We start from the raw sequence: 20,758 nt of genomic DNA on the forward strand, positions 1-20,758 counted from the left end.
CTGGATCCTGGATCCACTGACCCAGGGGCTGCCACCTCCATCCCAGCAGAGACTTTCAGATATGTCTGGTTCTTCATGGTCTCCACACCTCAATGTGTCAGATCATGTTCTGTGAGACATATGAGAATTATTGGATGTTAGAGCAGACTTAGCCAGAAGTGAGAGGTGGGTATATAGTCTAGGCACGAGCCTCCTAGCTCTCCTTAGAGAAGCCCTGTATATGACATGAAGCATTGTGAATACAGAAAAGAAATGACCAGGAGAGAGGGGAATAAAGAAAAAGAACAAAAGTAGACTAGGGAGCAAATTTTGCCTTAAGATATCAGGCAGCAAGCTCCTCCTGTTTGAGTCTAGAGAGAGAACTTTGCCTTGGGTCTGTCATAAAAGATTTATTTGCATTTAAATTCTAAATCTCCTCTATAATAGGCAACTTTGAGAACATTTTTTTCTATTTTTTAAATATAAGAAGTCAGATTTTTAAAAGATGTTTTTCTTTTAGTTTATTTCAACTGTCCTTGAATTTACGTGCAAATTTAGTCATCATCTACACAGCTTGTTCTATTTTTCATGGCATAGTAGGATGTGCAGGGCACTCTGTGTACCCCGTTTGGAGATGGAGATGTGCCAATGCAGTGTTGCTTACTCAAAGCCTATTGGTATTTCCCGTGTCAAAGAATATGCAAAGAATTTGCAGTATTTAAAATTTGCCTCAGAAATTTCATTAACTGGAATTTATGGCATAAAGGGAGAGATTAAATTGTTCTATTCTTTAAAAACCTATGGTTTTGCTTTGCAAGGAGTGCACCTAAAAGGATGCAATATTCATGAGAGTAAGACCTCCTCTTAGGTAAGCACAAGATCCCATTGACTAAACTGGAATTAAGGAGAGAACAAAGAGCAGAAGTCTATAAATTTTTTATGTTTACTGATGCAATTTCAAAATTGTTTTCTTTTTCACAGCATATGTTCATTTTTATGTGCCTTCTTCTGCTATGGAAGAATGGGCATATGCTGAAGGGACAGGCGGGAGACTGATTCTTACATGTGGTTTGTCATTAACTAGTTGTGCATGCTCTGGGCTCAGGCACACACAACTTAATAGTGACAGAGCCAGAACCAGATTCTGTCTCAGACTCATTTTTCTTACATAGAAAATTCTGTAATGTAGGCATTGAACTAGACAGGGGTTTTGATTTCTTAATGTAGCTTTTGTTTCTCTGTCTTTAATCTCTTCTTTTTTTTTTTTTAACTCATCCTTACTTCATGAGAATCTGTGCAATAATAGTCATGAAATTCAGTCATCTATCTTTTTTTTAAATTTTATGTGTACCTGGCTAGCTCAGTTGGTAGAGCACATGACTCTTGATCTCACGATCGTGGGTTTGAGCCCCACATTGGGTGTAGAGATTACTTAAAAAAAAAAAAAAAAAAAGATTTCTGGGCAGTCCAGGTGGCTCAATGGTTTAGTGCCGCCTTCAGCCCAGAGTGCGATCCTGGAGACCCAGGATCAAGTCCCACATCGGGCTCTCTGCATGGAGCCTGCTCTGCTGTGTCTGTCTGTCTGTCTCTCTCTCTCTCTCTCTGTCTCTCATGAATAAATTAATAGAATCTTAAAATAAATAAAGATTTCTTAGATCATATCTAGCATTGCTGTACTCTTGGCTTGGAGATAAAGACTGCTTTTGCAGGTAAAGCGGAAGTGGCCACATGTGGTTGGGTTTGCAGACTATTGTTGCCCTGAGAGCCTCCTTTTGTACTGCCTAGACAGGGACTGCATACACATGAATGAAAAGAAGCCAGCCCTCTGGTCTTCCCAAGTAACAGGGATAGTCTTGTGAATTTGGAAACCTCCAAGGAGCTAGGCTATGCTGAAAGGATGAAACATCATTTCATGTAAGAAATGGCAGTTTTAATATGAACTTGGGCAGTGAGGGACAGTGTAAGAGATAGTGCTGGCTGGAGCTGGGAGGATGTAGTAGTGATGTTCACATTCCTGATTTCCCCAACTACCTTCAAGAGATCCCCCCGCCCGCCACACCCCAGACATCACCCTGTGTGCTGTATTCTGTCTCTCCTCTTCCCTCATGTTCAAGGGCTTACTTCTCACTATCCAGCTCCTCAGCACACACCACAGACTCTTGAGCAAACATAATCTCTTTCCTAAGGGCTCTTTTGGAATCTAACATCCTCTTTGGAGGCAGGCAGACCTCATTTTGAACTGCAGCTCTGCCATTTGGCATATTTTTTAACCCATTTCTTGGTTTCTTCATTCACAAAGAGGAAGAAAGGCTGATTATTAGGATGATCCTAGCACAAAATGCTGTTTTTAAAATGCCTACCTAATGCAAGGATTTAGGGTAAGCAGAGCACAGAGGTAACCATTTAATTACTTTCTTAGAAAAATCTGTGTGGCAGTGGACAGCATTACCTGCATGTTACAAATGAGGAAATGTGAGGTGTACTAAACTTGAGACAATTTTTACAAAGTTATTCAAATGATGGAAAAGCTAAGATTGAAACCCAGCTCTGCTGGGTTTTACCACCTGACCTCTTATTGTTTTAATTTCTGATGGCTGCTATAGGAAAGAACCACACACTGGGTAGCTTAGAAAAAATTTATCCTCTCTCCCTTCTGAGGGCTAGACATCCAAAATCAAGATGTCAGCAGGGCCATGCTCCTCCTTAAACCTGTAGGGCTAATCCTGCCTTGCTTTTCCAGCCTCTGGTGTGTGCTGGCAATCCTTGGTGTTCCTTGCATTACAGATGTATTACTCCATATACGTGTCTTCTAATGTTGTTACAGTCTGTCTGCTGTTTCTGCATCTCTGTCCAAAGAGCCCTTCTATTATAAGGACACCAGGCCTATTGGATTAAGGGCCCATCCTACTCCTATACCCTGCTCTATGTGGGATCTCATCTTAATTAATTACATTTGCAATTACCCTATTTCCAAATAAGATCTCATTCTAAGGTACTGAAGGTTAGGACGTCAGCCTGTAATCATTACAGTGTTGAAATGAATGCTTGCAGGGTTGTCATGAGAAAGAAATGGAGTAATAAATATGCTACACCTGGCATATAGTAGACCCCAGGAATTTCTCATTTTCCCAATAAGATGATTTTAGGAGATAATTCATAAATCCAAAACATATATTCAAAATATATAAATTAGAAGCAAGGTGGCCTGCCATTGTGGAAACGGATTTTGGGCACAGAGCCTTTTGTGTCCCATTAAAATGTAAATTATACTAGGAAGGCCATTGCCTATTTGGTCTTCTCTTCAATTTAATTAATTTAAGGCACTGTATGTATTGGACTGCAAGCCCATTTCTCTTCTTTAGTAATTTTCTTGGCAAAATTAAAAAGATGAAAAGCAAAGTTGGGGATGAGTTTCTTTTACCACATTATGAAATGTTTACATGGGCATTCCGGAAGGGGGAGGTATGTACAATTAGGGACTCATGTGATATAGCTTAAGGGTACTACCATTGTCAAGGAAACAGTCCAATAATCAAAAAATGATGCCCAAATAGTTTAAACTTTTCACCTGAGTATTTTCTAAATTACCATGATGGAGGGAAATAGTCCATTGTATTAATTCTTAGAATTTTCTTTCATTTTCCATTCATTTCCTTCATGACCTAGCTCCCTGTTCCTTATCTTTCAAATTCCACAATTTCATTCTCTCCAGGAGTTTGCCTAATGCCTCCTGTCCTCTTCTCCCAGCCTTTCAGTTTGCTACTTGCTTTTGATTCTTCAGATTCTGCATATCAAACTCATAAAGGTTCATTCTGACAATGGCAGGAACATAAGTATCAGTTCTGCATTGCAAGAAACAAATTGGGCAAAATCCAAAAGCTTTTTGGGTTAGTAAAGGACATGTTGGGAATTGTTAGACTTATGTTGTCTCCTTACATATGATAGTGAATTATTTTGGGGTGGAGATAATATTAAGCTTGATTCATATATCAATCCTGCTAATTTTCCAGAGGCTGAAAATAGAGGCATGTATGGAGCATTAATCTGGTGGTTGTTTGAGCATTTTCTCCTTACAAGGCATGGTGCTAATCACTGGGGAAGCTCGGATACTTGATACACTGATGTAACAACTGTCAAGTCCAGGGATTGAATGCACAGTAGGTATTCCAGAACCTTCTGAGTGTCCCAGCGCTCAGAGCCAGCTCAGAGCAAAATGAGAATAGGAAGCAAATATTGAGGTCAGGTGCACTGTAGTGTGTAGCATTTACTTTTTAACCTGAAGGGACCTGCTTTAGGCTTGGGTCACAGGGTCTTGAGTAATATTATCGACTTCATGAATCATAAATTAATGAATGCCATCAATTTTGAAGGAAATACAAAAATATTAGATATTAGAATTAGGTTGTAAATAATTTCAGCTAGCTGGAATAATGGGCCTAATCTAGGAAGGTTAAATATAAAAGGATGAGTATAATTTCATGAGATAGACCCCCAAAATACTCTAAATACCAAACCCAGATAAGGATGAGGGCATCATTTAGAAGCAGCCCATTGGACAATGACAGGGGGTTCCAATTTGCTGTTGGTCTACCAATGTTGATTCATCAGTGTGATGGCAGCAGAAATGTAAATATTATCTGAGACATCCTTGGTGTTTCCAGAACTGATGAGTGGTTTCTAGAGTATTTTGTTCAGTTTTCTTTCTTATTCCTTATGAGAAACAATTGAAAAACTGGAGCATGTTTACTGGGGAACATGCTGAATGGCAGAGAAAAAATTGGTCTTCTGAGAAAGGGCAGCTTGGCTTGGAAACGAGAAGACTGTCTGATGAATGGCCATAGGTCAGAGAACACAGTTTGTTTTTGTATGGATCTGTACAGAAGAACTAGGATCCATAGCAGATAATGTAATAAGGCAGGTTTTAGTTTAGAAAACAGGATTTGTTTTTTTTTGTTGGTTATTTGTGTGTGTGTTTTTAGATTTTATTTATTTATTTGAGATAGAGAGGAAGAGAGAGCACAAGCAGGGGCAATGGCAGAGGGAGAGGGATAAGCAGACTCCTCACTGAGCAGAGAGCCCAATGTGGGGCTCAATCATGACCTGAGCTGGAGGCAGATACTTAACTGAGTGAGTCACCCAGGTGCCCCATAGAATACACCATTTAAATGTGACCCATATATGAACTAAGATTTTCCTGCCAATTCAGGTTATTAGAAACTTGTTCCCCTGCCTGTCAAAACATAATGTTCTCCCCAAATTTGTGTGATCCCTTTTGGATGGTCCCAGACTGTATACTTACAAGGCTTTTATGTTCATAAAGACTTGACTAAAGGTTTAGAAAGGTGAAAATATTTAAACCACAGCATTTAAAAAATTTTTAAAGTTCAGTGTTAGATATTCCTATTTTTAACCATTCTAAGTCATTTCTACACACAGGATTCAGTTCTCCACCCGATTGCTTAATGTTCTTTTCTTCCCTATTCCCCTTTTCTCTTACCTCTCTCCCATGTAAAGCTATCTAGCTGTGTTTCTTCTTTTCCCTTTTTTTTTTTTAAGTTTTTATTTATTTGACACAGAGAAAGAATACAAGCAGGGGGAGCAGCAGGCAGAGGGAGAGGGAAAAGCAGGCTCCCTGCTGAGCAGAGAGCCCAACATGGGGCTTGATCTCATGACCTCAGGATCATAACCTGAGCTGAAGGCAGACACTTAACTGATTGAGCCACCTAGGCACCCCTGAAATATGAATTTGTGATATGAATGACTCTTTTGGGGAATTCCACAGCCTCCAATAGCAGGAGCTAGTGGGAGCCAAGACAAGAAAAAACACAGCTAGGGGCACCCAAGAACCCAAAGATGAGCTGTCTGGATGGATTTTTCTTAAATGGTGGTCTTAGAATGTTTACTTATTTATTTATTTTTTTAAAGATTTTATTTATTCATGATAGTTACACAGAGAGAGACAGAGAGGCAGAGACACAGGCAGAGGGAGAAGCAGGCTCCATGCACCGGGAGCCCGATGTGGGATTCGATCCCAGGTCTCCAGGATCGCGCCCCGGGCCAAAGGCAGGCGCCAAACCGCTGCGCCACCCAGGGATCCCTTAGAATGTTTAAAATGGCAGTGTTCTTTGGTGGAAAGAGGCCAAGACCTGGGGAAGGGAAGAGGATTTTAAAGCTGTAGGTTTGGTATTGAAATCCCTGTGTTTTGGTAGAAAAAAAACCTTACTCTGGGGGCACAAACTCATTGGCTGGGGTTGAAGTTATGGTTCTAGACTGTGCCCCAGGAATGGCTCCCTCACTGTGAGTTACTATAGGTATGGGACCCTTCACTTCCATGACCTAGGCTCTGGAAGGAGCTCCAGCAATTTTATATTGAAAATGTGTATTCTTTTTCTTAAAGGGCCCTTTTTATAATAAAAGTAGGCATCAGCCAAGCAAAGCACGGATTGGTCCCTGTCCCAGAACAATAAGGACCAGTAATCTTGCTCCTACCTATGGAGCCACTACTGGAGTTGGGAGCTTAAGATCTTTCTTCCACAGTCACAAAGATCACAAAGCAAGAATGAACTAGCCAGAATTGTGAAGTGGCCTCTACCATCGTGAAGAGTAGAGGCTCTTGGCACCCAGGAATAAGAACAGCCACTGAAAGGTCATTTATAGAAAACTTTGTGATTCTATAACCTTACTTTCCAGGAGAAAAGGCAAATAGAGCAGAAAGATAGCTTCATTTTCTTTTCATTTTGCCTCTATGAAATGTTCCCCTTTATGGCAAGAAGCAGTACTCGTGGTATTAGTATAGGTACATCAGCTTTCTTTGTGTTAGTTTTATAAGGCGTATCATGTGTATTCATTTCCTAAGCAACTATAACAAGTCATCACAAATTGGATGGCTTGAACCAATAGAGTTCATTGGCTCACAGTTCTTGAGTCCAGCAATCTGAAGTCACCAGGCTGAAATCAAGGTATCTATAGGGCTGCTCTCCTTTCAGAGACCCTTGGGGGAGAATCCTTTCTTTCCCTCTTCCAGCTCCTGATGGTCACCAGCATTCCTTGGCTCTTGGCTGCATCACCCCCATATCTCCTCGATCACATGGATTTCTCCTACTGTATATCAAATGTCCCTTAGCATTCCTTTTGAGATTTTATTTTTATTTTTATTATTTTTAAAAGATATTTATTTATCTATTTATTTATTTATTTACTTTATGGGAGACAAAGCACAAAAGAGAGGCAGAGACATAGGCTGAGGGAGAAGTAGGCTCCCTGCAAGGAGTCTGGTGTGGGACTCGATCCCAGATCCTGGGATCACTCCCTGGGCCAAAGGCAGATGCTCAACTGCTGAGCCACCCAGGCATCCCTAAGGTTTTATTTATTTGAGATAGAGAGAGAGAGAGAGAAAATCTTAAGCAGACTCCATGCTGAGTGTAGAGCCCAATGCAGGGTTTGATCTCATGACCTTGAGATCATGATCTTAGCTGACATTAAGAGTCAGACACTTAACTGACTGAGCCACCCAAGCCCCCCCCCCCCCCCCCCGCCTTTCCATTAGCCTTCCTTTTATAAGGAGGCTTATAGTGGCACTTTCTGGCTACCCACTTATTCTTTATCTCAAAATCTTTAATTTACATTTGTAAAGACTCTTTTTTTTTTTTTTTCCAAATAAGGTAACATTTATAGATTCCAGAGATCAGGACTTGTTCTCTTTGAGGCCACCATTCAGTCCACTACACTATTCTTTTACTTGTAATCTTTCTGTGCCTTATTTAAGGTATGTCTCTTTTAAACAATTCAGTTTAAAATATCTGACACTCTCCATCTTTTAATTTGCATGCTTGTTTACATTTAACAAAAATGCTGATTTATTTAGGTTTCAAACAACCATCCTCCTAGTTGTCTTCTATTTGTCCTACTCTTTTTTTCCCTCTTCTTTCTTACCTTCTGGATGGACAAAATATTTCTTATTATCTGTTGGATTTCCTTGCTAATCTCATGCATGTGCTTTTAAATAGCACAAAAAAATTGCACCCAGAATTTTAGTTGCAAAGGCATTTGGGAAATGTATCTTTCAGCTCTTCCACTCTTCTGTTCAGAAGAAGCATGCAAGGTCTTTGAGAGAGAAAGGCCAGTGTCTAGCACACATAGTGAGTTAACACAGCTGTGATACTTTCCCCACTTTTCTTTATCTTCATTATACAGCATGAATCACTCTATGTGTTCATAGGCTTTCCAGAACAAACATGGAGCTTGGAGGGAATGGGTAGATGAATATAAACATGGCAACTGAATCTGGCCATAAACATAAACATCCTGATACCTTTATATTTTCATAACATTTTAGTAGTTTGCTGAGTGGGCTAAACTGAAGAAATGATTTCATGGCTTCTGTCTTGATTTTGAAGGGCTGTCATAAATCTAATAAGGTGATTAATAAATGGGAATAGAGAATGAGAATCAGTAAAAGAAATCTGAAAAAAAAATTCAATCAGTTGGTGCTATCGGCAAAGGCTGATGGAAGGTGTAGAGAAAATACTTTTTTTTTTATTGCGTCTCTGATTAGTTCTGCCTGCATTGTGGGGAGAAACATATCCCTGCAATTTGGAATTACACGTACTTTTAGTTTGGGTATAAAGCAAATGAGAATGTAATAAAGCAAGGAGGGGCAGAATTAGATACAGGTTTGGGTCTATTCCAAGTCAGTTTGGCACAGAAATTACAGCCTGAAATGGAATGTCTCATTATGATTCCTCATGTGCTAGCATACAGAGGCTGAATAGATAATTTGCCTTAAAATACAATCCAGAATGGGAGTGAAAGTGGGGACAGTTGCTGCTACCCAGAGAGCAAACAGGCTTCTGCAACAACCTAATGATCTATGTAAAATGGATTGAAGTGGCCCTTGCCAGCCTTGATATTTGCTATGGTGAGTTTTAGTTAAGCAACCTTCATGATGGTGCACATTTACGTAGCCTTCCAGAGACAGTTGTTTGGAATAGTAAGCCAGGTGATTTCCCCCAGAATCAGGACACGGGTCTCTCTTTACCCTTACTTTGAACATTTGGGACAGATTTTCCAGAATTTAATGTTATTGGAAGGTCTCCTGGATTGGTCTTGTTGGTAGTAGTGATTTTATGTCCTCAACAGTTGTCACTATTTAGAAAGAAGGTGCTAGAAGTAGAAAGAGTTTATATGACATCTCCTGAAACACTAGTTTGAGAGATTCTGCTTTCTCAGCCAGGATACCTTCCCAGTATATTACTCCTATTCTCTACTCTCTGTTGAAGAGGCTACTTTTCAGAGGGGGCCAAATGATAAGCTTCTGGCCAAAAAACTCTAAGGATTCTTGGAGAAGGGTTTCTATTCCACAATAAAAAGACAAAGCTTCAGGAGAAGATCTGTAGCTTTTTTATTTTTACTGCTTAAAGTGTGGATGTAATGCCTGGAGATATGGCAGCCATTTTGTTAATGTGAGGATGAATATCATACATCAAGGTTGGGAGGCAATGTAGGAGAAGACAACTCAAGTTCTTCATATCATCCTTGATCAGCTACAATAGGCCACAACTGTCTGCCTACGGACTTTGTTTCTTAAGAAAAATAAATCCTGGGCAGCCCGGGTGGCTCAGCAGTTTAGCGCTGCCTTCAGCCCAGGGCCTGATCCTGGAAACCCAGGATCGAATCCCATGTCAGGCTCCCTGCATGGAGTCTGCTTCTCCCTCTGCTTGTGTCTCTGCCTCTCTCTCTCTCTCTCTCATGAATAAATTAATAATAAAAATCTTTAAAAATATTTTAAAAAATTTTTAAAAAAGAAAAATAAATCCCTAATGGTAGTTTTCTGTTTGTTGAAGTTTTAATTCCCCCGCCCAGATTCTTCTTTTCTCATGTGGATACCCTTCAGTGACATAGCGCCTCATCCACTTCTCCCTAACACATCCTGCCTCCACTTGAACCCACTGATGAATACACTAATTAAAATTTTAATTTAATTTAATTTTAATTTGAAAATTTAAAAATTCAAAGCATTTTTGTGTGTCAGACCTATTTTATTTGTTATATGTAATCACTTAAAATACTGGGGGAAATTACAATGCATTTAAAATTAAGGAGTTTCCATGTGATCCCTAATATGACTGAAAAATTAGAAATTAGATTTTTAAAAATTTCAGTATAATCATTTTCATGCATACACATGTGGAAGAATTATATAGTGAGCTCCTATACATTACATAAATTCAGCAGTTTTCATTTTGTTGTATTTACTTCATCACATAACTCTGTTTGTTAACCCTGGGATCTGAGATCATTTATTTGTGATTTCTAATAATTAGGTAAAATTCTGTGTTTATAACTATTAAGGAATCTTTGAGAAAGAATTGTGTGCAGCTCTGCCAATTTTCCTCCAGAGATACAGACTTGGAGATGTCTAGATGTGAGACTGCTAAGCTTAGGGAAGAACATTACTTCCCTATATTCTCAATTTACCTTTGGTTCAGGGGCCTTCTACACACAGGTTTTGTTTGTTTGTTTGTTTGTTTTGTTTTGTTTTGTTTTTGTTTTTGTTTTTGTTTTTTGCACAGTTTTTGAAGTATAGCCTGTCCTGGGCAGGATCAGGAATAAGACATGGCTGGAAATACAGATTCTTTGGTTCTGTTTCAGTGCTTCTAAATGAGAGTTGCTAGAAACAAGCTTTGTCATTAAAGTTTGAGAACTAGTATTTTCCAGAAATCAGCTATACAGTGTTAGGTGGTGGTGGTTGAGGGCTTGTTATTACACATTCCTTCTTATAGTTCATCTTCTTTGAGATATACCACCTCCCCCCCCCTTTTTTTTTTCCTTAAAACACCATCACATGGGAAAATTTTTAACCATAATATGGGTAAATGTGTACAATCTTACCAGGGCCAGTGGATCTGTTGTAGATCAAGTTTACCTCGACTGTCAGGTCTTTGTGGATATTGATTACCTTCATTAGTATAATTGATCTGATAAAATGTAAAGCAACAGATGAACAAATTAATATTTAAACTGCCTTCATTGTTGAAGAACTGAAGATAGATGTGACACTTCTCTCCTGTCATGACAATTGAGGGGAATTCTTGCTGACCTGTCTTTGTTTTTTACTTTCAAGTTTCTCCCCAAGAAGAATGAGGAAATGATCTGTGTGTAATTGTAGGATTCAATAATATTTATATTCCAATTCTTATAATGTCGGAAGCTTTAGTCTGGAATCTTTTGTTCAAAATAAGTGCACATATACCCCAGTGGGTCATACAAGTCATTCTTAATGTGGAATCAGAGTCTTCAGTTGGAAAATGGGAACATGGGAAGTATTAAGGAATCTTTGAGAAAGATTCATGCACAACTCTGCCAAGTTCCCTTTGGAGAGATAGATATGGATTCATCCAGATAGGAAATCCTTATACTTTGTTTTGACCTATTCTAAATTTCTTCCATTTAAGAGAGAATGAGCAGAAAGCCAATGATATCAGAATGAGATGATTCAGTAAGTCAGGTTAGTGGGACCAACAATTTCAATTTTCCTGAGATTGGAGGGTTTTCCAGGAAGCTGGATTTTATGTGCTAAAACCAGCAAAATCCCAGGAAAAACCAGAATGGCCAGTCACTGTCAAATGAGAAAACTGTATAAAAATGGGTGGTTTCTAAAATCTTCTCTATAATGGGTTCTTACTCTGAGCAAGAGGTTCCCAGAAGCCAAGATAGCTGACCTTAACTTTTTTTTTTTTAAACAACATATGCAACTTTATTAGATTTTTCTATTTTACTGGCTGTTTGGACTCAACAAAGGCCTTAGGAAACCTGTAACTTTAACATCTTCAGGTGTCATAGTACAGAACACAAAATGTGATTAGATGGCACAAGAGCAGTCAGCCTGTGCAACTGTTAACATCACAGCTGTGGTCATTGCATGTTTTTATAATTCAATCATAAACATAAAAATATTCAGTATCATGTGCAGGTTCTTTGTTCCTGCTGTGCAAGACATCATCCAAAAACAAATCAGTTTATCAGATGAGGCCTATGAAAGGCCTAAGTCTATGAAAAACTGCTCTCTTTTGGGCCCCTATTTCTACACCTCCATACACATTCCCTCTTCAACGTGTCCCATTGTCCTTTCCTCTAGTGTCTGGATAGGACTTTGTGGCTACTTTCCAAGTGAGAGTGGTGTTTAGGGTTTTGCTGGGTTCAGGGGAAGAGGGTGGATGGATGGATGAATGGACAAACTGACAAAAAGAGGAGGGAAAGAAAACATTTCAAAACCTTCTTATTTAATAGAAAGCTCTCCATGATACCTCAGAATATAAACAGAGCTTGGTGTAAAGAATCTCACTGTGATGACTAAGACTTCTATAAGGAGTTAGGCAGTATCTTGATCTATCCCTACCCCCTAACAGATTTTCCTAAAACACATGGGATAGAGAGGAAGTACATACATCCCTTTCCAAATGAGGGCAATGTTACTCTTCCCAAAAAATAATGTTACACCACTGGCTCCTGAAGGCAGCAGCTGCCTGCCAGCCACTTTGGAATGGGCAGTTACAGCTGTGCACTTTGGAACCTGTCGGGTCTTGAGTTTGATGTCTGAGGAGTTTCAGTCCACCTCCATCCCATGAGGGTCATTGGAGTTTGGTGGCTGCAGTCAGCATTCTATCCTTTGATCACAGCAATTGGTCTCAGTTATTGGCCCTCTTGCTGATTCCAGCATCATAGCAGGTGTTCACCACATCCGTCACATTCTTATAGGACTCAGGAGCCTCTTCCATAACCAGTTTGGGTGAGGCAACTTGGATTGTGATTTCCATATCTGCCAGTTTGTCCAAGATATCCTGGAAATCTAAATTACAATGAGATTTTGCTCAGGACAATACATGGCCTAATCCATGGCAAGTTGTCCCAAAGGTCTCTATCATGCCCTGCTCCGTGCCAGTAAGAATGCAACTGCAGGTGCCCATGGTGCCATCAATGAGTTGGTAATCCACAGCAATGAGGGGATGGTGAGGAGAGAAAGCTCAAGTGGATCCCTTCCTGTGTACCAACACTGTCCGTTCCTTTCCGTCCACAACATGCTGTTCTACTTTGGCAATATTGTGAGAAACGTTGTAGATCACACGTAGGTCCAAGTCATCAGGGGTTGTTTTGAAGACCTTGGCAAAGGCCTGATGGATTAGGAAGGTCATGGAAGAGTGGTTGACCCAGGCATAGTTCCCAGCAGCTGCCATCCCCTGCAGGTAGTCCTGACCCTCTGGGGAAGCAATCCAAGCACAAGCCAGTTAACTGATGGTTGTTGACTATAATCTTGTCTCTTTTCATGGCTTTTTCTATAGCTACCAGTGTGGCTACTTGGTGGCCCAAGCCTCTGCTTCCAATGTGGATCATCACATATACTTGTCCCTTATGGTCGATGCCCATTTTCTTAGCAGCATACTCATTGAAAATCTCATCCACAACTTGGATTTCTGCATAGTGGTTGCCTGCTCCCAGGGTCCCTAACTGAGGAAGGCCTCTTTTCTTAGCCTTTGCAGAGACCTTATTGGGGTTGGCCTGCAACATCCTGCCGTACTCCTCATAGTGCTCCTTGTTCTCAGCCCAGGCATAGCCTTCCCTCAGGGACCAACCCACACCCATCTCCAAGGCCTCATCCAAGTCTTTGGCACTCATGGGGATGACACCTTTTGAACTCACTCCGACAGGAATATAGTCAAACATAGCTTGGGCAAGCTGCTCCTTCACAGGCTAGACATCGCTTTCATCCAAATAGGTTCTTAGCAAGCGGACACCACAGTTGATGTCAAATCTGACACCACCTGGGGATACCACTGCATCGGGGTCTTTCATATCAAAGGCTGCCATATTCCCAATAGCAAACCCATAATCTGAATGGACATCAGGAAGCCCAACAGATCTATGAACAATCCCAGGCAGGGCTGCCACATTGCCAATTTGTTTCCTGGCTGGTAGGAAGCCACCAACACCACCACCTTGACAGGCATTTCTTAATTCCTCAAACATTAATTTTTCCAAAGCGTCATTCACATAGAAAATGCCTTCCACCTGCATGTTGGGTATGAAGCCCTTCTTGATTCTTCAGCAGTTTTTATTGATCTTTTCCAAGAACTGTAGTTCATCATTATACCTGTGACTCATGGCAGCGACAACAGTGATGAAAGCTCCCCTGACCTTAACTTTTTGTCATTACCAGATAGAAGCACAAGATTCATGTTTCTAAGTGGGGACTTAGCAGAACATTAGGCTAATGAAACCAAGTTCTGAATCTTATGAAGGAGCAAAGTGGTATCTCTTCCATGAAGAAAAGCTGTAGCTTTGACTCTTCATGGATTCTTGATCCACGAGGATGGAAATAAGACTAGTGCAATTGACTTAATTAGCTCTATAACTCCTTAGTTTTGTCCTCCTGAAATGGGAGTAGAGCCACCTATCTAACAAAATTGCTAATCTGAGAAAATGATTATACAATGGAGTTTTGCTAACTCTGGTGTTATTAGAGGAGTGTGGCTCATCACATAGGCTAAGCAGCACACTAATCAGGTCATTTTTAGACATATAGTAGGAAGATTAGGATCTTAGTTGAGATTATAGTGTGCATATTTTGTATGTAGCCATAAAGGTACTTGTCATCCTTGATACATGAAGCACCATCATCATTCATCCATGCACACACCATTCTTTATGTTTAATAATATAATGAGCACTTGCTAACCTATATGTCACCTAAGAATTCACCATTACCAATAATTCACTTCTGTGGCCTTCTTCCTTATCTTGTTCCCCTGTTTTCCCCTAGAGGTAATCATGATCCTGAATTTTGTAAATTGTCTTCTAGAACTTAATTTTTTCACTCAATATTATGTTATTAATATCTATCAAAGTAATTTTGTGGATTTTATTGCTGCTTAATATTCCATTGTACAACTATGCTGTGGTTTGTTTGTCCTTTTTTCTGCCAGCGGACACTGCAGTATTTCCAGGTTTTTGTAATTGCAAACAGAACTCCTATAAACATCCTCTACATGTCTCCTGGGGCACCTGCAGAAAAATGCTTTTTGAGTCATTATGGGGTAGTAGAGCTTCCGGGTGATAAGGAACATAGATATTCAGCTTTATCAAATGGAAATTGTTTGTCCATGTGGTTGTACAATTAACATTCAAATCAGCATTATATGAGATCTCTTTTACTCACATTTTTTCTGGCATTGCTAGTTGAATAGTGTGGGGTATAAAATTCTCTCTCACTGTGATCTCAATTTGCTTTTTTCTGATTATTAATGAAATTGAACATCTCTTTCTATGTTTATTAGTCATGTGATTTCCTCTCCTGTGCAATGTCTGTTCTTTCCAATAGTGAGTTGTTTTTCTTTATCTTACTTACAGGATATACGTGTCATTTTATTTATATTTATGTGTATTTCACATAATATGCATGTGTGTACATTTATTCCTATTTCTAACATGAATCCTTTGTTGGGGTATGCATTGTAAATATCTTCTTGCAGATTATAGTTTTACCTCCATTTTCTTTCAAGAATCTTTTGGTTAACAGTAGTCTTAATTTTAATATAATAAAAAAACATCAATTGTTTCTTTATGGTTAGGCCTCTGTTCTTTTTTTTCTTTTTTAAGATTTTATTTATTTATTCATGAGAGACAGAGAGAGAGGCAGAGACATAGGCAGAGGGAGAAGCAGGCTATTCTCCGGGAGCCTGATGTGGGACTCCATCCCAAGACCCCAGGATCATGACCTGAGACAAAGGCAGACACTCAACCACTGAGCTACCCAGGTGTCCTTAGGCCTCTGTTCTTAAGAAACTGTTCCTTACATTCAAGGTTAGAAAGATATTTCCCTATATTTTCACATAAAGTCCTTTTTTACTTCTGACATTTATATCCTTAATCCATCTGGAATTGATTATGTTGTGTATAATATGAACAAATGTTTCAGTTTTATTCCATAGACAATGCTTTTTTCATCTCTTTGGAAAAGACCCATGTCTTTCATTTCTAGGCTCTCATTCGGGACATTTGGAAGTATGGTCTCTCAGTTTGGTAGTGTGTGCTGGGGACAAGTGGGAGGCTGGTGCTGTGGTAGGTGGGATGGTTCATCATTCCTAATTCCTAGTATCCCTGCAAGTCCTAATCCCTGGCATCTGTGTTTCTGTCAAAACTATACTGTCAGGGAGAGACACCTGAGTGGCTCAGCAGTTGAGCATCTGCATTCCGCTCAGTGCGTGATCCCCGGTTCCGGGATCCAGTCCCGGATCGGGCTCTCTGCAAGTTGCCTGCTTCTCCCTCTGCCTATGTCTCTGACTCTCTCTGTGCTTCTCATGAATAAATAATAAATAAATAATAATAAATAAATAAATAAATAAATAAACTGAAAAAAATAAAAACTATACTGTGGAGGGAGGGAGTTAAAAATAAATCAGTATCAGGTACCTGGGTGGCTCAGTGGTTGAGCCACACAGACAGAGGCAGAAATATAGGCAGAGGGAGGAGCAGACTCCCCATGAGGATTCCAGGACCCTGGGATCACGACCTGAGCCAAAGGCAGACACTCAACCTCTGAACCATGCAGGTGCCCTTAAGAGTATTTTTCTGCAACATTCTTCTGAATCACTTTTAAAACTGCTTAATAGTCTCTCTTATTGTAATTATTATGAATTGTTCATACATTTATCCCATAAAAATATTATTTCATTCTGGTTAGGGATTTATTTTGTTATGGTGATTGTAATTGTTATGTTGGGGTGAAAAGAAAGCATACTTTAGGCATTGAAATTTAGTGTTTAATAGTACTGGTTCCAGAGTCAGTGAAATTTGGGTTCAAATCTCAGTTTTGTCATTTACCAATTGCATGATTTTAGGGAAATTATTCTACTACTCTCTCTTTCCTTTTACTACACATTAACATGAAGATATCAACCCCTCCCACATAGAGCTGTTTTTAAGATTAAATGAGGTGAATATGAATTGCTTAACATGGTGTGAGCCTAAGTGCTAGAACTTTGTGCTAGCTCTATGCAAACAATGTCTGAGTAGTAGCAGGGGCAGCCCTGCCACCTTGGCTCAAGAACCAGTGTGATTTGCCTGACCTAATCTCTCTGGTAGTAAATGCCGACTGGGAGGATGACAGTCACCAAGATAGTCTTTGTCATTGTCCAGCTCAATAACCAGGTGCAGAGCTGGCTGGAAAGCCATGTTCAAAGGAGAAGGTAAAAAAAAAAAAAAAAAAAAAAAAAAATGCCAGTTACTCTAACAATGGATGTTGCTACTAGATGGCTAGCTGACTCAAAGTTAGAATAATTTCTCCCTCGGATTTCCTTTTATTGTAGCGAATAGGTCCCTGCAGTTGTGAGACAAATGCAATTTCTTAGCTATGGAACCAGGCGTGTACACAGCTGGGGATTTGCCTGCTTGGATGTCCATATCCTCTTGGAGCCCACAGGAACATAAAACATAAAGTAACGGCAAGCAAAATAAAGAGTCAGCATGTCCAAATTTTCTAAGTAGAAGAGGGGGGGCAGTGGAGGAAAAGAAGAAATGCAGTGACAGTGAAAGAAGTGTAGATTCGGGTTGGAGTGTTCTACAGTATATCTGGTTGCACATCCTGAAGAGGTCATCTCTGGATAGAAGTGCAGCATCCGCAAAATGCTTGGCACCTTATCTAGAATGCAAACTTCTTGAGGACAGAAGATTTGGCTTCTTACCACTATGTCCCTAGGAATTTAGAGCAGTGCCCAGTATATAACAGGTGCTCAAATTATTTTTTGATTAAATGTTCTAGCACTGCCTATTATAACTCACAAGAGACAATGAAGAGAAAAGAATTGCTTTTCTGAACCAAATTCAGATCAGCAAGGAAGGAAGGCCTGGTGAAGAGGACAGGGGAAAGTGTTAATATCATCTGAGTTCCTGAGCCAGGGGATGGTAGCCTGCCCATAGCCAAATGAGCAGATGAGTCTTGGGAGAAATAGATTTCAAAATGTCAGAATATGGTAATGAGCCCAAGATCAGAAATAGGATGGGCAGACCCAAGAGCAGGAGAAGACACTTAGAATTCTGAATCTCTGGTCATGATCTCAGGAAAGGAGAAAAAAATGATTTAAAGAGACAAATGTGGGTGTACAGAAAACTTTCCATTGAGTTGGTTTGCAACAAATTTATGCAAAAGGTGGAAGGTGAGCAAATGAGCAAATGCAAACTACCACAAAACAGTAACTTATAAGAGTAGTGTTTGAAGCCTAAAGTCCAGAATGAGTGGTGTGCAAAATTAATTAGAGCCAATAAAAGTATCTTTTGCTTTGTTTTAACCTTCTGTCTGTGCAAAACCAGAACATGGGAATAGTAGTATCATCACTTAGATTTGACCAGTGGTTCTCAAAGTATGTTCTTTGGACCACCAGCACCAGCATCACCTGGAAAAGTGTTGCAAATATAAATTGCCAGCTCCCACCCTGGACTACAGAGTTAAAACTTGGGCAGGGGTGAGGGAATGGCTCAGCATTGTGTGTTTCAGTAAAGCCACCAGGGAATTCTGATGCTCACTAAATCTCAAGACACACTAGACTAGAACATTAATCCTCCACTCTACACATGGGAAGCTTGTGGAGAAAAAATAATGACCAAGCTTTACCCTAGACCAATTAAAATGGCCTCTCTGTGGTGGGCTCTGGCCATGGATATATTTTAAAGCCTCTTGGTGAAGTGAATGTACAATCAGAGTTGAGAACCAAACTCCAGTTCAGATACCAGATAACCATCATATCCCCAAGGAGTTTATTAGAAATGCAGAGCCCTAGGCCCTCCTGCTGAATGAGAATCTACAGTTTTAAAAAGATCCCCAGGTGATTGATAGGCACATTAATGTTGGGGAAGCATTATATTAGACAAAGGAAAGAAATCAGAATTTGTATCTTGCCTCCACTTTATTGATTTACTAATTTCTTTTAAAGAGGTAAAAAAAAAAAAAAGACAAAAAAAAAGGATAAACACATTGACACATGAGACATGATGCTTAGTAAAGGTTTGGGGTCAGAGAAAGGCAGACGCCAGGAAGACCTTGTGAGAGAGAAACAGGTATTCTGTAAGCCTTGAGTGCTTGAATTGCCCATATGCCACTTTCAACCATACTTGGGTGGGGACACCTGGGTGGCTCAGTGATTGAGCGTCTGCCTTTGGCTCAGGGCATGGTCCAGGAGTTTTGAGATGGAGTCCCACATCAGGTTCCCTGCATGGAGCTTGCTTCTCCCTCTGCCTGTGTCTCTGCCTCTCTCTCTGTGTCTCTCATGAATAAAAAACAAACAAAAACAAAAAAAACAATACTTGGGTTATTCATTACCCAGCAAAATAGCCCAACAAAATAAATACATTAGGACAGGGATCCCTGGGTGGCGCAGTGGTTTAGCGCCTGCCTTTGGCCCAGGGCGCGATCCTGGAGACCCGGGATCGAATCCCACGTCGGGCTCCCGGTGCATGGAGCCTGCTTCTCCCTCTGCCTGTGTCTCTGCCTCTCTCTCTCTCTCTCTCTCTGTGACTATCATAAATAAATAAAAATTAAAAAAAATAAATAAATAAATACATTAGGACAAAATCTGGTTGGCAACCACTGCGTAATCCCAGGGTGTGGTGATGAGTTTGGGAGTGTAAAGATATCAGAATTATTCCATAGGTTCCAAGGTGTGCCTCCCCTCTCACCTGGAGGACTTCTGCGGAATGGGAGTGTGCCCAGAGTCTGGAGGTGGTGCAACATGGCCAGAACTTCAAATGAGGAAGACCTTAGGAATAAGTTAAGAACTTGATTTGATTCTGTGGTAGGATTGCAGGGAAGATGATCAAGCCAGTGTCTTATTTCTTAATACTGAGGAAAAAAGACAGCCTTAGAAGCCATTCATGGTTCATGAAGTAATAGGATTATTGGTCTGTCTTAGGTTTTGTGATAGTCAGAGAAACAGTGTGAACGTAGGTGTGTTGATGTGTTGATTTTCCTAAGACATGACAAATGTCCTTTGCTTTGGTTCATTTCTTATTATTTTTTATTAGGCACAAGAAAATAACACAGGGTGATTGTTCCTGCTGTTTTGGCGGCTTTCTCATTAGAGCAATAGCCATACCTATAGCTACCTAATGCTGATTAATGCACCAAAGTCAGCCTCGTCATGGGTCTCTGGTAGAAGCCTCCAAGGCCCTGCTCTAGGCTTTATCATTTTCCAGAATATTAGCACTACCTTCACTGAGAGTTAGTAAAGCAGATTTATCACTACCATGACAGTTGGAAGGATAGAGAACAGATACAAATATCAGCATCTAAACAGACATTCAATTGAGGACATGATAAAGCAAATTTTACAAAAGGATAATTTATAGAAGAAAAATGTCAAATGGGAAATAATATAGCAGCAGCAACTAGAGGAGGAGGGATTGAGGGATTTTAGTCCATTGGAGCCTAATTGTTTTTATTTGTGTGAAGTGGTGGCCAAAAGTGCTGCTGGATACCTTAGGCATTAATCATTCTGACAGCAAAGAAGTGGTACTTCTTCCCTACTTGGACCCCAGCCACTCCACCCGGAGCAGTGTTGTAGGTTATTGTGTTTAGACTTGGTTAGCACATTTTGATCACAAAGTTAATATTTGGAGCAAGTTCATATAGAGTGGCCTGATGGATGAAAAGACCTGAATCCATGTCCTATTGATGTTGTAAGATGAAGACATGAAGGGTCCCAGGAGCATGGGGATAATACATATAAAGTATACA

The 20,758-nt window shown here is 40.0% G+C and overlaps 1 pseudogene; it reads right to left on the bottom strand.

The window, feature by feature from the left end:
• Window positions 1–12,579: 12,579 nt before the first annotated feature.
• Window positions 12,580–14,136, bottom strand: LOC112662983 (RNA-splicing ligase RtcB homolog; annotated as a pseudogene).
• Window positions 14,137–20,758: the final 6,622 nt, after the last annotated feature.

This window comes from Canis lupus, chromosome 20, assembly GCF_003254725.2.
Source record: "Canis lupus dingo isolate Sandy chromosome 20, ASM325472v2, whole genome shotgun sequence".
Classification (NCBI taxonomy): Eukaryota; Metazoa; Chordata; class Mammalia; order Carnivora; family Canidae; genus Canis; species Canis lupus.